The sequence below is a fragment of the Littorina saxatilis genome, unplaced genomic scaffold, assembly GCF_037325665.1.
Source record: "Littorina saxatilis isolate snail1 unplaced genomic scaffold, US_GU_Lsax_2.0 scaffold_1066, whole genome shotgun sequence".
NCBI lineage: Eukaryota > Metazoa > Mollusca > Gastropoda > Littorinimorpha > Littorinidae > Littorina > Littorina saxatilis.
This window is the reverse complement of record NW_027128352.1, coordinates 4,850-21,594: the sequence shown is the minus strand read 5'-3', so window position 1 is coordinate 21,594 and position 16,745 is coordinate 4,850. Positions and strand designations below refer to the sequence as shown.

The window sequence follows — 16,745 nt, the reverse complement described above, 5'->3', positions numbered from 1 at the left end:
CTTATTCCTTCAGTGTGACATGCGAGGTGTATATCCTGTTTGCTGTCAGATCACGCAGTTAATCAGTGTCATCCGGAGACGTCATTAACTGTTCATTATGCCCGGTCTGCCAGCCCTGATGAATGAATGCCATCTATCTACATTTCTCTGCACAATTTATCCACCCACACCCGATCCTCCTACCCCAGGCCTACCGGATAAAAGACATACAAAAAATAGGATGGGTCGCAGCCATTGCAAGTAACAACAACAACCAAAAAAAAACAAAAAAACCGCAGCCATTGCAAGTAACCAAAAAACAAAAAAACAAATACACACACACAGAAGAAAAAGAAAAAAAAGGAAAAGAAAAAACAACCCACATGATTTGCTCGTATTCATCAAACATCAAAGGTACATTTGGGGATGATTTTGTTATGAATTCGTTTCGCAAATTTACGGCTTATATAGCTATTCTGATGGACACGTGGGGGAATTCGGGGGCTGTGATTGGATGGTCTCTTCCGATCATCAAAGCATAATGCTACGGAAGTCGGCCATTTTACTCAATATCCAAAAGCATATTGAGAAAAATGGCCGACTTTCTTATCTCGTAACTCCACACTAAATACCCACTTCCCCTCTGAAGTATTGATGTACAGCCCATGGCACTAACATTCATGTAGTCGTTTATAACTGAGGATGAACAATTCGCTTCATGACGAGACAAGTATAAATGCCATTCACCCAAACTGAAATTGACTTCGCTGCCGTCTGCTCGCATTGTGGCGCCTGCGCAAAACTAATGCGCATAAGAAACGGCGTCTGCTATCAAAACCTGAGATCAACGCATCGACGCAAAAACTGTCCTTTTGTAAGTTTGGAACAACAAATCAAGGTCAGAACAGCTATATAATCGCTATTGTGTTTTTAGCGTAGCAATAGGGTCCGATATTTAGACTCGAACACACACACACACAAACACACACACACTGCAATCGGAGGAATAATTAATGCTCCCTTGTCTGCTCTGATACGCTGACAAAAACATTCTTTTTCTTCAAAACATTTCTCTACTCTGTATCAAGAGAATATGTATCCGCAACAGAAGCCTTCTATTTATCTGCGCAGTGTGTGTGTGTGTGTGTGTGTGTGTGTGTGTTGTGTGTGTGTGTGTGTGCGTGTGTGTGTGTGTGTGTGTGCGCGCGCGCGCGCAGTGTTTGCTTACGTTTACAGTTATTCTCTGTCAATGTTTAAAGGACACTCACAGGTTGGAAGCCGGATTAAGCTAAGCCTAAAAACGTGAACCTTTCGTAATAAAGTTCTTGAGTTCTGAGTTCTGAAGATTTTTTTTTCGTTTTTGCGCAATCATCCATCATCAAACCAACGCCGCCCACACTTTGGCACGCGAGGATCGAACAATAAAAGAGTATGAAGTTATCATTCAGATAATCAATAATGCCAGCAAGATTATCAATAGCTTTAATCTACAACAATGCTACTGCATATTTCTGCCTAGAACTGCAAGCCGATGGACAAATTAGCTCGTGCATGCAGCCACGTATTAGCACGTTTCTCGATTTCCTTCTGCATTAAATTACGTAAGGACGAAAAGCCCAGGCAACATGATCTGCATGTTGAAAAATGTATTTTCTTCATTTGACCTTCCGTTCACGTTCACTGTCATTTTGTATATTTTATAAATTAAATATCATAGAAAAACGTCAGCACAAATACGTACACGGAGACTTTTTCAGACGCTATATAACAATAACAATAACAATAACAATAACAGCACTTTATTATCCATGAACATGAATACATTAAAACGGAAAATTGCCTTCGACACTTCAGCAATTTCGTGCAGACTCAGAGACAGTATCTATGTTCCACCCCCGAGTCACCACTGTGGCACGTGAAAGACCTCGGTCAATGACTGTGCAACAAGTGCAAGTGGCTCATTACACATAAACACGCACACATCTGAGTAGCGCGACTCTGTTGCTGCTAGCTTTCCACTGGGAGGAAGCGACTCGAATTTCTCAGCGATGTGACACTAAAGTAAAGTAAAGTAAAGTAAAGTAAAGTTAAGTATAATGGGGGAAAGGTTGGTCGAAGCGAACATAGTGTACACGGAGAATTTGTACCGTTTACAGAAACTCACCCAACAAACACAGCGTTTAAGATTTGAATAATGAAAGGTTTGATGACTGATTTTAAGGTAGGCCTATCTATGTTGCGTGATCATTCGAAATCCCAAAATAAACTGTGTAACTCTTGTGGCGTTACGATACACTTCTTTTTGACCAGGAGTATTCGTCCCTTTGAAGACAAACGAACACTCGTGTTCCACACAGACAATAACGGCAAACAGATAGTTTTTACTCTAGTTTTGTAAGAAATGTCTTAATTTTTAGCATACTATCTCGACTCAAGAATAATCTTTACATTTCTTGCAGATGAGATGAAGACACATTTTCTTTCATAATGGCTCTCATTTTTGCACCGAGATGCGTCATGAAAACGCTGTGCACTTTTAATGACATCATCTTGTACTTTGCGAATTCTGTTTCCGGCTTTTTTGTCTCGGGGAACAATTGATGTACCGCCCCCGTTTCTGTAAAGATCGTTGAAGACGTATCGTCTGCATTTACAAGCTGGCTTCCAGAGGATAAAAATGGGATGGGTTTCTTTGTGTAATGAGTTTTCATTGTGGATGTAATGAATACTAATTGCCCTTTCGTCTGATGATCAGCTAGATGTACGTATTAAACCGTATCTGCCTTTTCTGCGATGCGACGATACTGATGCGGGTGAGGACTGGGGTAGGGTGGTGGTGCAAGGAGGAGGGGGTGGTGGTTTGTGTGTAAGTGTATGTGTGTGTGTGTGTGTAAGTGCGTGTGTATGCCTGTTTGTCTGTTTGTCTGATTGTGTCTCTGTATATGGGACGACATTCAAGAAACGATGAAATGAACACACAAACAAACAAACAAACACAAAAACCGATAGACAGACAGCAGACATACAGACAGATTATACGCACGCTTGATATTAAAAACTAGATGATTACCCGCTTCGCCGGGTACCGGCTTCGCCGGGAAGAAGTAGAGCCGAATACCAGGCGCACGAAGGAAGGGAGATCTAAAAATAGTAACGTGTAGTGACCTTAAAATAGTAACGTAGTAACGGGAATATGGATTGACGCCACACGAAGGAAGGGAGATCTAAAAATAGTAACGTGCAGTGACCTTCTAAAAATAGTAACGTAGTAACGGGAATAAGGATTGACGCCACACGAAGAAAGGGAGATAAACGCGCAAAACAAAACACTGGAGAAGATAAGGAAGAGTTACTGGGAATGGATATAGTGGATCTACAGAAAAACCAAAATCGGTTCAGCGCTGCGCGCTGAGAGCACGTGTTGAAATATCTCATCGATGAGGTTGTGTCCGGGGTGTAGCTGAATACGGTCTCCAAATATGAAAAAGATCGACCGAGAACTTTGGCCGTGCATCGCGAACAGACACACAGACACACAGACACACAGACACACAAACACTAGTCGTATATATATATATAGATAAATGTGAGATTTGAACCTGATCAAGAAAGGCTCACACTTCTATGATAGCACTGGACGCTGTTTTAACGCCAGTCTCTAGCAGACAGACTGAATCACAAAAGACCATCCAAGGCTGACAATAATGCGTTCCGGCGATGACGAACGGCGAAGAATGTGTCTATTACCAAAACAAATTTATTCAAAGCTTATCGTCTAGTCCTCGGACGAACGGACACAAAAAATGCGAGGTCGTGAACTGGACATCACTATCTGACTATGAATGTCTGACGTTATTTTCCGCTGAAAGGAGAAATTGCGAGTCTGGTCTTCTGACCCAGAACTCAGTTATTCCTGTTGTGGAGGAACTGAAGTTAGACTCCAGGAACAAAGACGTTTTGCACAGTGCAAAAATCGAAAAAATCGAAGTAAGTTCTAAGCCCTTAACTCTTTCCAAAGAGAGGATCAAGGTAAAACGCCGACTTGGAAGGCCAACGATAACGTATGACGTAAATGGATGGAAAGTTCGCAATGTGCTATTCACTTTCAGCCCGAACACACCTGGAACCCAAGCTGAAAACTTACACGCAACACACACAAAAAGACACACCAAGACGAACACACAAAAAGACACACACACACACACACACACACACACACACACACACACACACACACACACAACACAAAGACGAACACTAACACACGCACACACACACACACACACACACACACACACACACACACACACACACACACACACACACACACACAAAGAAGAGCACACACACACACACACACACACACACACACACACACACACACACACACACAAAGACGAACACACACACACACACACACACACACACGCACGTCGACCACGACTATTTTCTTGGATTACTTGTTCGCGGCGAACTCACTTTTCAAATCTTCTCATCAAACAGATTTGAGTCAACACATTGCCCATAGCTACCAGAATTATCTCCATTTTACGCCAGCAAGTGACACGTCTCCGGTCGTTCACCAGAGCTGTACGACAATTTTCAACGTTCAGATAAGACACGACCAAAATTGAAAAAGAACCTATTTTCTCAGTCACACCGTGAGACTGACGACTTGTCAACGTTGTCTGATAGAAAACGGAAATGACGGAAAGCCCTTCAAACAACCACTCTGTCACCCAGTCCAAGATATCGCCATGGCTGTCATCAGGCGCCAGCGTGAAGATGCAAGTTAAGAGAAGATTAGTCTGTACCAAAAGTTCGTTCGTTGAGACAGCCTTGAAAGTGGCGAGTATTTTACTCGCCATGGCGAGTAGAAACATGTTACTGGAGAGTAGAAAATGTTCATCTACTCGCCAAATGCGAGTAAAGTTGCTGAAACAAATGGTTCGTTTGGCGAGTAAAATTTGCTCTTTGGCTAGAACATGAGACGCACAGGCCAAAGGCTAATGCACCATTTATTGGGACTTTCAGGGCTGTGAGAAAGATGTTACGTACAAAGAATCACGTTGCCCTGTCTTTGTTAAACAAACGTATTGAACACTGTGATGTAAGACTAAGTGCGCACGCCTGAAGGTGCTAGTTCAGGGGAGATTTTCCTGTACCATAAGTTCGTCCGTTGAAAAATATGTTACGTACAAGGAAACGCGTAGCCATTTCTGCGTTAAACAAATGTAATGAACACTGCGCTATAAGACTAAGTGCGCACGCCTGGAGATTCTAGTTCATGGTAGATTAGCCTGTGCCAAAAGTTCGTTCGTTGAGAAAGATATCATGTGTACACAGACTCACGTGGCCCTGCCTGTGTCATTACAAAGTGTTAAGTTCACTAATCTTTAGTTTGTAACTTTTGTAATGCCATAAATCAAACGTTACAATAACGTACATTTCTTGGTTTTTTTAATTCTGAATTTTAGAACGTTTGCAGTCTATTTGTTTTTATATTCCTGTCTGTTTAATGTAATGTATACACTGTGATTTAAGTAAAGTCTTGAAGAGGTACAACTGATACACGTATTATGCTTGTTTGTTTAGTTGATGATGAGAGTTTGTTGGAAATAAAAACAAGAATCAACAGAAACTCACATGTATAAATTAATCTACCTTTCAAAGTCTGCTGCAGATAAAGCGCTCTTGGAAGGTCAGCCAGATTTAATACTTATACTTCTTCCAGATCATATTTAAGTTGTATTTATTATTCGTAATATGATACGAGCATCAAGAACGAAAAATACTTTCAGGCCATCTTTACACACTATGACCAAACAGGTTCCCCTGTTGGTGAGTTACATTATTAGTGACAGAAAGAACTTGGGACATTGCATGCGTAATTAATTTATTTGTTTTGAGTCAGATTGTGATACATATTAAACATTTTCCCCTTGGCCACACTCTGAATTTTTATTTTTATTCTTTATTTATTTATTATTATATTTTTATATTTTTTTTACCTCGGTTGCATACAGGTTGCTAGTTCTTTTATTTTTGTGTGCCTATCTCTCTCTCTCTCTCTCTTTCTCTCTCTCTCTCTCTCTCTCTCTCTCTCTCTCTCTCTCTCTCTCTCTCTGTCTCTCTCTCTCTCTCTCTTAAAAAAATCATAAATCTTTTTTTTTTATCACATTCTTACATTCTAATCAACAACTTAATTAATCAAGCACATAATATGTTAACTTTAACAAAAATTCATACCATTATGTACTTCTAATATTTAACTCAATTTCCAATAAATCACCCAAATCGAACTGTTTTACTATAATTATGTACATTTTCCAATGGTCATTTTTGGCTCACGTAAGTGTAGCCTATGCGATGCTAACTTTTGTCTGTCTGTGCGTGCGTGCGTGCGTGCGTATGTATGTATGTCTGTGGTAGAAACTTTAACATTTGACTGAACACCGAAATACTAATTTTACCTGGTTATTATTCAAGCAACAGCTTCAAAGTATTGAAGCAATGATCAACATTTTGTCGGCACGTATGTAGTTAAAGTGTGTATCCAAAGAAAACGGGTGGTGGAGTTTTTTTGGGGGGTAAAAACAGCTGACTGGTTTGTGTCGTGTGTGGTATGTAGACCAGGTCAGGGGTCAAGGTTAGGTCAGATCGCGTGAAGGATTATGGTATAGATACAGTTATCACCCAGCTGCAGTTCGCCGATTCGGAGAAGACGATTTCACATTGTTCGGTTTCGTAGCTCCAGAAAAATAGATAAAGAAGATACCAAAGGAGATTTCCTACAGGTTAATCTGCACAGCGTGTTTCTAGTGTCTGCGCGAGGAAGCGCTGTCGAAAGCGCAGTGTCGATCTGGCCATCTGGCAGTCGTGTCCCCGTAAGTAGGCTACAGACAGACAGATCTAGATCTAGTGTCTCGCACTCTTGCACCGTGTCACCTATGCTTACTGTGTGTGTGTATGTGTGACGGAGTGAGTTTGTGTTACTGTTTGTTGATTTCTTACGTGAGCCTTGAAGGCTTCGCCTCTTGTTGTAATTAAAATACAATAGTTCATAATTTGACTGTTTATGAATCTATCGTCGGCCATAAATAAAACTGACGCAACAACAAACGAAAAGCTTCTTTATTGCCAGTGGGAGATTTTGTACTTTGATTTTGTCAAATCCTTGGGGACTTTTCTCGCGGAAATGTGGACTACTGTCCCTTGAGAAGACACGGAAGATTGTATTGCGATAATGTTTTCCTACGTGGGATGTATTACAGTGGGGTTCAGTGGGTTCCATCCCATGCAAGTGATATTTTCATTTTCAACGAGACATTTAAAATTTTGATTTCAGCAACACGTACATGCCGTTTGAAAATATGTCTTTGGTCTGCAGAGAAAGTAGAAGGAATACTTTCAGAGATTAATTTCCAACGGAGGGAAGCAAGGGGGGAGTTACGGCAAGGGCAAAAGAGACAGAACCTGTAGATCACAAAGACAGTATCTATGTATCTGTACAGAATCCTCCGCAACACTCTTACAACTACTTCCCACCACCGTCATCATCACCACACATGCAAATACAAGTTTCAGAAAACCAGCAAAGAGATCAGTGTTCACAGGAAGTTGACTGTCGGGAAATAAATCGTATTTCAAAAACTGCTGTTTGACCATCATTTTGAACTCAAAGCCATGACGTTCCCTACACAAGGCTTTGATAACGAACGGATAAGGGGCGTAACTCCTTAGTCATATTACAGTTGAAAATTCAAAGCGGGTCGGCTTCACTCAATTTCTTGGCATCAGAGGCTTGACATAACTTAGGAAAACAAATGGTTGGACAGAATTAATATTTTGATGGTATTTTTCAACGTTCTCAGCGTCACTGCAGGAAGTTTCGATTCATTCAAAGATGCAAAGATTTTCGTTGTTGATACAAAGGGACTTGACTCTCACTTTCTGCACGCTGAGAACGCCACTTCCTGCAGTGACGCTGAGAACGTTGAAAAATACCATCAAAATATTAATTCTAGTTAGTTAGTTAGTTAGCTGTTGCTTTTCGGGTCCAGCGGACCATAATAGGCCAAATCAGGACCCCAAAATATTAATTCTGCCCTACAGCGTTTTCGTTGGTCCATGATGGGTCCAACCATTTGTTTTCCTAATTTATGTCAAGCCTCTGATGCCAAGAAATTGAGTGAAGCCGACCCGCTTTGAATTTTCAACTGTAATATGACTAAGGAATTCCGCCCCTTATCCGTTCGTTATCAAAGCCTTGTGTAGGGAACGTCATGGCTTTGAGTTCAAAATGTTTGACCATTGACAAAAGAGAATATTCACTAAAGCCTTGGGTTTTGCATTCTGCCATACGTTTCTGGACTGCTCTTGTTTGTATTGTTTTAATTTTGTTCCAATCATATCATGCCGTTTTTATTAATCTGTTAGTCAATATTATTTGTTTCTTTGTTATTTTAGATCTTTTTAATCCACTTTAAAGATTGATATATCAATGATCTCGTGTTGTCAATTATGATCGTTTCAAGCATAAACTGACCTTTCTAGTATTTTATTCAAGTTTTTATTTTATTTTTTAAAGTTTTTATCATGGTACGTTCGCAGTACATCTGTTTCAGATTTGTCATCGACATACGATCAAACAACAAGTGGCCAGATGTTCGTTGCTAAGTCAAGGCTAGTTTTCTGACGGTTGACCTGCAGTCGTTTTGAGTCCATGTTCCCAACTCAGTACGAAGCGATCTGCAGGCGCCAGGCAGACAGGCGCGTTCTCTTGGGAGCCGTTGCCAAGGGAGGGAAGCAAGGGGGGAGTTACGGCAAGGGCAAAAGAGACAGAACCTGTAGATCACAAAGACAGTATCTATGTATCTGTACAGAATCCTCCGCAACACTCTTACAACTACTTCCCACCACCGTCATCATCATCACACAGCGAAGAGCTAAAAATCAATAGGGTTTCTGGAAACTCGACAAATCTGCTGCCCACTCGGTCTCTCAGCTTTTATTTGTTGCTCTCTCTCCCTCTCTCCGACTGCCTGTCCCGGTCTCTCTATCTATGCTTTATATTCACATGCAATTTTCAGTGTTTTCTTTTTGGTATTCATATGTCCGTAAAGGCTGTTCTTAACCAGACGAACCTTTGGTTCGCGAACTAGGTTCGTGGGGTTCGGCAAACCTCAAGACTGGTTCGGCGAACTTGTCTTGGTTCTTAACCAGACGAACCTGAGTTTTCGAACTAGGTTTGGGGGGTTCGGCGAACTAGGTTCGGGGTTTGCAAGTCATGTCTTGGGAACCTTGAAGATCGGGCCGAACCTTTGACTCTTCTGCCAAGGAGGAAGACAAATTATTGAAAAACTGAATCTCAATGGCGGACGAAATCACCCAAGTCAAAATTACATTTTCTGAGATTTTATAAAAACAACGCTTGAACGAAAAGGTAGAATGGTGACTTCCGTTCGATTTCAAGTTAAGCTTTTCACTTTTCCGAGCAAGACAACCGCTGAGAGTGAAAAAACGCCGCTGTTCGACTTTGAAATTTCCAGTCGTAGACGACCTTCGCTTCTGCAGCATTGTGTTAGTGCAGGTGAGGCAGTGTTACTCATTTCGCTGAGCTCGTTTTCGTATTGTTGTGCATTAGGATCATCTAGTATGATATGAATAAAAGCAGGAATGACTTCGGCATGTAAACGCATTGATTTTGTCGAAATCAGCACAGCAGTAAGCTAGATTCTTTCTGCTCAATTTGTTTAATTTTTTTCTTCAAAAGTTTATGACTTTGATTTTGATTGTTTGTTTATCTCATCGGCACAACATCCATCAGGCAAAATATCAATATGTTGAATGATAACGTTGAGATAAGGAAGTTCACACATTTATCTGCTTGCAACAACAATCGCAAGGACAGATCTATCTATCTGCTTCGTTGACTGCTAGATTTTCATTGAATTTCCCTAGTAATGATGATCTCGTTTTCAATTAGATCTGGACAGTGTTTGTGTTCTTAGATTCATGATTGACCATGCAGGCTGATTGAGATCATATCATAACATTGTGTTTGTTTGTGCTGGTGCAATGTGCAGATCAATGGCCCGGACCGCAGGATGACCCAGTGATCAATACAACTTGCGTTCACCACTCAACATTGTCTTCCACCTAACTCAAGGGCAAAAATAAAGGTACATGCTGGTGAAATCATTGTGCAATTTATGTCTGTGAAGATCAAGATAGTTGTTAGCTCTCTAACTGATCATGCTTATTATTATCAAGTTACATACACACTCCGCCCCAGCACCACCCTAACCCCATAACAACACTCTCCAGTCCAACTACCCCCACCCTTCCGTGCAACATATGTTGCCGTCTGTACCTTGTTTGTGGTTATGGGGAGTGCTCAAATAGTTCCATAACTGTTAATATAAATTAAAAGTACTGAGAGTTTCATTTTCCATTGCTCTTCCCCTTCCTCACGTCACATTACACACTCCCTTTGCCCCATCCCCCACCCCCTCTCTCTTTCTATGCTCTCTTTTTTCTTTTACTTCTTCTTCTCTTTCTCTCTCTCTCTACCTGTATAAATCAGCTCTCTGGTTGTTGCTTCTGTAAGTGTAATGTAAAGTTCTACATCTCTGCATTTGTATTGTCATTTTTCAGAATGCCCTTGTAATAACTTCAGCGTCTGCCCATGGAGTCTATATAGGTCAAAGTCTCAAATGTGATGTGATCAAGAGGATGCCGCAATGATCCAGGTAATATTGCAAATACTCAAACTGATCTAAAAGCAGAAGCATAACGTGATCCACAAACATTTCTGCTTAAACATTACAGGGTTACAGTACACCCAGAAAAACAGCTGGATGTTAGTGCATAATTATCTGCAAGTGCAAGCAACATCGACCCTCTCCCCCTGCTCTTTTTCCATCAGCAAGAGCAACATTTATTTTCATGTACAACTTTTCTAGTGCCTCTTATGTTGTATAACTGTTGATATTTAAATGAAGCAAGTGTTTGTTTTCAATGGCACTGCATTTCCCATGTACACACACACACACACACACACACACACACACACACACACACACACACACACACACACACACACACTCGCATTGTCTCTGTCTGTCTGTCTCTGTCTGTCTGTCTCTCTCTCTCTCTCCCTCTCTCTGTTTTTACATCAGTAATTTTGATCACTTGCACTTCACTGGGATTTAGTTACTGAATCAGTCATTCAGTGAGAGTGTTATGTAGAGTAAGAGTATTGAGTCTGCTGCTGCTGCTGCTGTTCTTACTCATTACTGTTTCTCCTCTCTGCATAATTCTTGTTCTCCCTTAAAATGCTGGTGTTTTTTTCATCATTACAGTATCTGTCCATTGAGTCTGCGTCTGAGCTGTGATGGGACCAAAAAGATTCCAGAATGAAAGAGGTAACTTTTACTTATCTTTATTTAGTTAATGGAGAAGTTGGTTCACATAATGCATTACAGAGTTGCTGCCTTTTTAGATATATTAAACATTGTACCAGTCATTACATGATCAAACTGTGTTAGCCACCCCACCTTCCCCGGTTCCCAGCTATCCTTCTATCCCCGCCTCTAAACCCCCACCCCAATCCTTCCATCTCCCCCAAATCAAATTTACTGACACAACACTGATTTCCATTTTACCTTATTTAAGTGTTCTTTGAATAAAATTATATAGCCTGTTGCTGCTGCAAATGTTGTTGTGACTGTTCTTCCTCAGTGTATATTTTTTTCGTTTCCTCAGAATGCAGTTCTCCCATGCACCACAGCGTCTATCAATGGAGTCTACAATATTGTCTGGGATGTGATTTGAGCAAGAGCATGTCAGAATGATCAAGGTAACTTTTTAAACACACAGAACTGATCAAACTGTAGAATTCAAGTACACAATTTCAGATGTTTTCAAATGCATAACATACTGCAACAGTCAGGGTCTTTCTCCACATAAAGAGTGTGAGGTTTTCTTGGTAAAATTGCGATTTTTGTCGCTATGCGCAGAGTGCGACCTTTTTATTTGATTTTTGTACTATAAAGGCAGATATTCAAATAAAAGAAAGTCTTGCATGGGGAGGAAGGAATATGCATGAGGCTTTTGACAAGACAAACTGTCCTTATTAGAGCCTAAACATACGTTCCTTACCGTTAGAACCAAAATGTCAGACATCATAGATGCTCCAATTAAACAAAAGAAGGGCATCCTTTTACTTAAACATAATTATACACTGTACCGCACATTAATAACCTGGTTGTGTTCTGTGGCAGTGCATAGTGGGAACCTGTTTGCTTAATGAATTTCACATGTGTCTGTAACTTGAATCTCCACCAAAAGAAGCTGGACGTAAAAAGGGGTGTCTAAAAAAAAGCGCCCTATTTCCTTTTTGATCTCTTTTTTTTTTTCGCAGTCAAAAATGTGATTAAAAAGAAAATAGGGAGGTTTTTTTACCATCCTGTATAGTCTTGTTGTTCCCATGTAAAAACCTAGTCAAACATGTGGTGTCTGATATGCTGGGTAATATGGTGAGGAACATGCCTTTAAAGGCCCAGTCATAATTGTGAAAGCCGTTCTGCTCAGCTGGAATTTGATGAATTTTGTTGTTGTTGTGTTTAATGAAATGAATTCGCAAAAAGGAAAACAATTTTTTTTACTGTTCACACAAAGCACTTGTAGATATTTGGTATGTGCCGCATGTCAGGGGTGGTCTTATTCAATCAATCAATATGAGGCTTATATCGCGCGTATTCCGTGGGTACAGTTCTAAGCGCAGGGATTTTTATTTTTTTATTTTATTTTTTATTTTTATGCAATTTATATCGCGCACATATTCAAGGCGCAGGGATTTATTTATGCCGTGTGAGATGGAATTTTTTTACACAATACATCACGCATTCACATCGGCCAGCAGATCGCAGCCATTTCGGCGCATATCCTACTTTTCACGGCCTATTATTCCAAGTCACACGGGTATTTTGGTGGACATTTTTATCTATGCCTATACAATTTTGCCAGGAAAGACCCTTTTGTCAATCGTGGGATCTTTAACGTGCACACCCCAATGTAGTGTACACGGAAGGGACCTCGGTTTTTCGTCTCATCCGAAAGACTAGCACTTGAACCCACCACCTAGGTTAGGAAAGGGGGGAGAAAATTGCTAACGCCCTGACCCAGGGTCGAACTCGCAACCTCTCGCTTCCGAGCGCAAGTGCGTTACCACTCGGCCACCCAGTCCTAATACATACAGGTAAACTGACAGGTACTTTTCCACAGTGGAACCCCCCTTTCAGACCCATTCATTTCAGACTTCCTCCTTTTTAAGATCTTGCTTCTTTAGATGTTCTGTGACGGGTGAAGTGGTGCGCAGTGGTAAGACGTCGGCCTCCTAATCGGGAGGTCGTGAGTTCGAATCCCGGTCGCTGCCGCCTGGTGGGTTGAGAGTGGAGATTTTTCCGATCTCCCAGGTCAACTTATGTGCAGACCTGCTTAGTGATTTAATCCCCTTCGTGTGTACACGCAAGCACAAGACCAAGTGCGCACGGAAAAGATCCTGTAAACCATGTCAGAGTTTGGTGGGTTATGGAAACACGAAAATACCCAGCATGCCTACTCAACGAAAGCGGAGTGAAGCTGACTATGCTCTCAGAGTATAGTGTGGGGAACCCAAATGGGCAAACAAGCTCACACGTCACCAGAATTTCTGGAACGCTGAAGAAGAAGAAGATGTTCTGTTCATAACCTCTGTAAATTACCCCCATTTTTAGACCCCTTCCATTTTAAGACTTGATTTTCTCACATTTTTTAAGGTCTTAAAAGGGGTTTCCCCTGTACTCCTAAAAAACCCTGACCCACAAAGTAATTTAATTATAACTGCTGTAATCGTTCCTTCCGTGTGCTATATCTGTGGGTTTTTTTCTTTTCTCCTGTGTTGTCTCATCCTCTGTGCGCCCTGAAAGAGACCTCCGGGTCGAAATTGCCGTACCTTGTCTTATCCAGCTGTGATCCCGCCTTCGTATTAATGTGAGGGCAGTACTTTTTTTAAACTTTCAATATTGACCGTACATGTTGCATAAAACACCAATAATGAATTAAAAATACATCAGAAAATTATTTCCTCACTATACACAATAACCCCTCATTTAAAGGCTGACAAAGTCCTATTTAATTAGTTTACTTACTTCCAGGGCTTTTCCCATCGTTGCGGGGATGTATAAATTAAGCTTCCTGCAAAGTTTTAGGTTTGAAGTCCTTACCAATTACAAGTAATAATCAATTCTTAATAAAAGTTTATTGCTATCATTAGAAACAGTTCTCCAGGGCTTGGGCTATTTTTAGACCGTCAACACAGACAGTACAGCTTCGTCAATCCCCGCGTGAAGGAAATCGCTCACCTTCCACGTGCAAAACGTAGTGATATTGACACGCCAGATTAGCGCGGTAGCGGATTGTGCTAAGCAGGAAAGCGCGCTTTTCTGTATTCTTGTTAACTTCGCAATTGCCGGAAAACATCCACTTTCACTTTGAGACTGTTCTGTTTACATTCGACACTATCAACACCACTTTGCAATACTGAAATATTTTTTTCTGTTTTCGAAAGCTACAGACAATCGTTATTATATCCCCTTAGGTACAGTTTTATAACATTATTGGCACATGTAAACAATAGGAATTAATTAATGAACGCTACGAAAAGGGCAGCCTTTAACCTATGAACTTGCAACTGTGTTGACCTGTGTAATGTAACATAGACCACCACCATCTCTCTCTCTCTCTCTCTCTCTCTCTCTCTCTCTCTCTCTCTCTCTCTCTCTCTCTCTCTCTCTCTCTCTTACACCCCTTACCTGTTCGCAAACCTTTACCCAAATGTATGCTAAATGAAAATACAATACAAGACAAGACAAGACATGACAAGACAAGACAAGTTAGAAAAAGGTTGCCAGTAGGCCAATAGAGGGATGACAAGACAAGACAAGACAAGACAGGACAGGACAGGGACCAAAAAAAAGAAGGAAGATAACTCATTCGGTCAACAGATGTAAAAGAAATAAGCATTTGTTTGGGTTGAATGTTTGGGTGTCACCCTGTATATATTTGTATTTTTGCAGGACAGGGTCGAGTTTTGATGATGTCAGGGCGACTGAAGACACACCAACAAGTATTCTTCGGAAGTGTTTGGAACACAAATGAACATTATTTCATAATAAAAAGGCGGCTGACATTGATGTTCATATCGGTTCATGTTCATATTCTCAGCACAGACGTGTGCTTAGAAATCGGATGTTTAAGAACAAGAGACAACCCTGAATAAAGCCTTATGAAATATGGTTGGAGCTGGATCAAAAGTGTGTGTGTGTGTGTGTGTGTGTGTGATTGAAGGGCAACATTTATAAATGATGAGACAGAAAGCTAAAGCACATCCTTTTATCGTACGTTCCATATCGTCCTCCTACTTTAAATGCTTGCTAATACAGACGTTCTCCAAGAAAACGTCTATCCAGTAATGTTTTGTTTATCGCAATGAAAGCTTTTTTTTGAGAAGAATGAAGAGGAATCAAATTTTTAAAAAACAAAAACCAAGACCAATTGAATTGCTCAAAACGTAAAGAAACAGGATGATTTTGGTTCAGTAGTACTATTTGTAGACCCTTAAAGCAATACATCCACAAGGGATTCCAGTGTATCAGTGCAAATAGAAAATTTCTGATATAACTTGAAAATTAAAACAGACTGAATTGTGATAAAAAGAACCAAAATCCCGAGTAGTTTTTTTTTTAGGTCTCCCTCTTCACTCAATCCCCAAACTCATATTCTGTACCGAAAAGAGCTCAAACACACACGTGGACAGACAGACACGCACACACACTTTGGAAAACATGTATGCTTCTCGACTCTGCTGATCCACAATTAGAAATATCGCTATCATCATTTATTTTTGGTCACCGTCTTTCCCTTTTCACAGGCAAGTTTTTTTGTGTAGCATTTCCCATAGAACCCCGATGGCTCCACGGTAGACACAATGATCAGTCCATACCAGTCATGTTATTTTCTCGAATCAATTTATAACCTTTAACCCAGGAGGGTAAATGACATAGAAGGCTTCGGGTAATCTTGAACTTTAATGTGTTAAATTCATAGCTCATAATTCAGAGGCATTCAAGCCTCCAAATTTGGAGAACCTGCACTTGTAATCATAACAAGTGTTTTAGATCCCTTTAAAGTCACGGAATGAACTCCGATGAACTGTACGAATCATAGCGTACTCTGGTACGAATGCATTTTGTTTACAAATTACATGCGTCAAAGAAGGAATTATCCGTGTCAGGGGACAGGGGAGGCAACTTTGTCGTGTAATTGAAGTCCCTTGGTTGACAACCTACGCCATTTTCGCCGATCAAACAACCAAATTAATTAATTATGCTTAGGTTTGGAGCTTAATCCGTCAATTAATTTCATGATAAATGTTCTTGGGCTTGATTACAGGTACTTGGATCTAAAATAAGTAAAGTATGCCACTCGATTCTGAGCTATGAATTTAACACACTAAAGTTCAAGATTACCAGGCTTCGTGCACCATGATCAAGTGGGAAGGAGAGACCCAAATCGACAACCAGCACGGAGTTACCACTCAATCGGTGATTTCGTCTTGGAGGCAGCCATTTTTGGAGGGGGAATAACTTACTTGCTTTTATTGTCGACTCGGAGTGAGCTCCCCTCGTTTGTCGGCGATCCAGGTTTCGTGTCTTAACTGG

At 40.7% G+C, this 16,745-nt stretch overlaps 1 long non-coding RNA gene across 1 annotated transcript; it reads left to right on the top strand.

Annotated features, from left to right (window-relative positions):
- The first annotated feature begins 9,124 nt into the window (after positions 1–9,124).
- LOC138956708 (uncharacterized) lies at positions 9,125–16,322 on the top strand. Its single transcript, XR_011452763.1, has 6 exons — positions 9,125–9,571; positions 10,068–10,163; positions 10,639–10,733; positions 11,346–11,408; positions 11,749–11,842; positions 15,102–16,322. It is a non-coding gene; the product is annotated as an uncharacterized lncRNA (long non-coding RNA).
- The last annotated feature ends 423 nt before the right edge of the window (positions 16,323–16,745 follow it).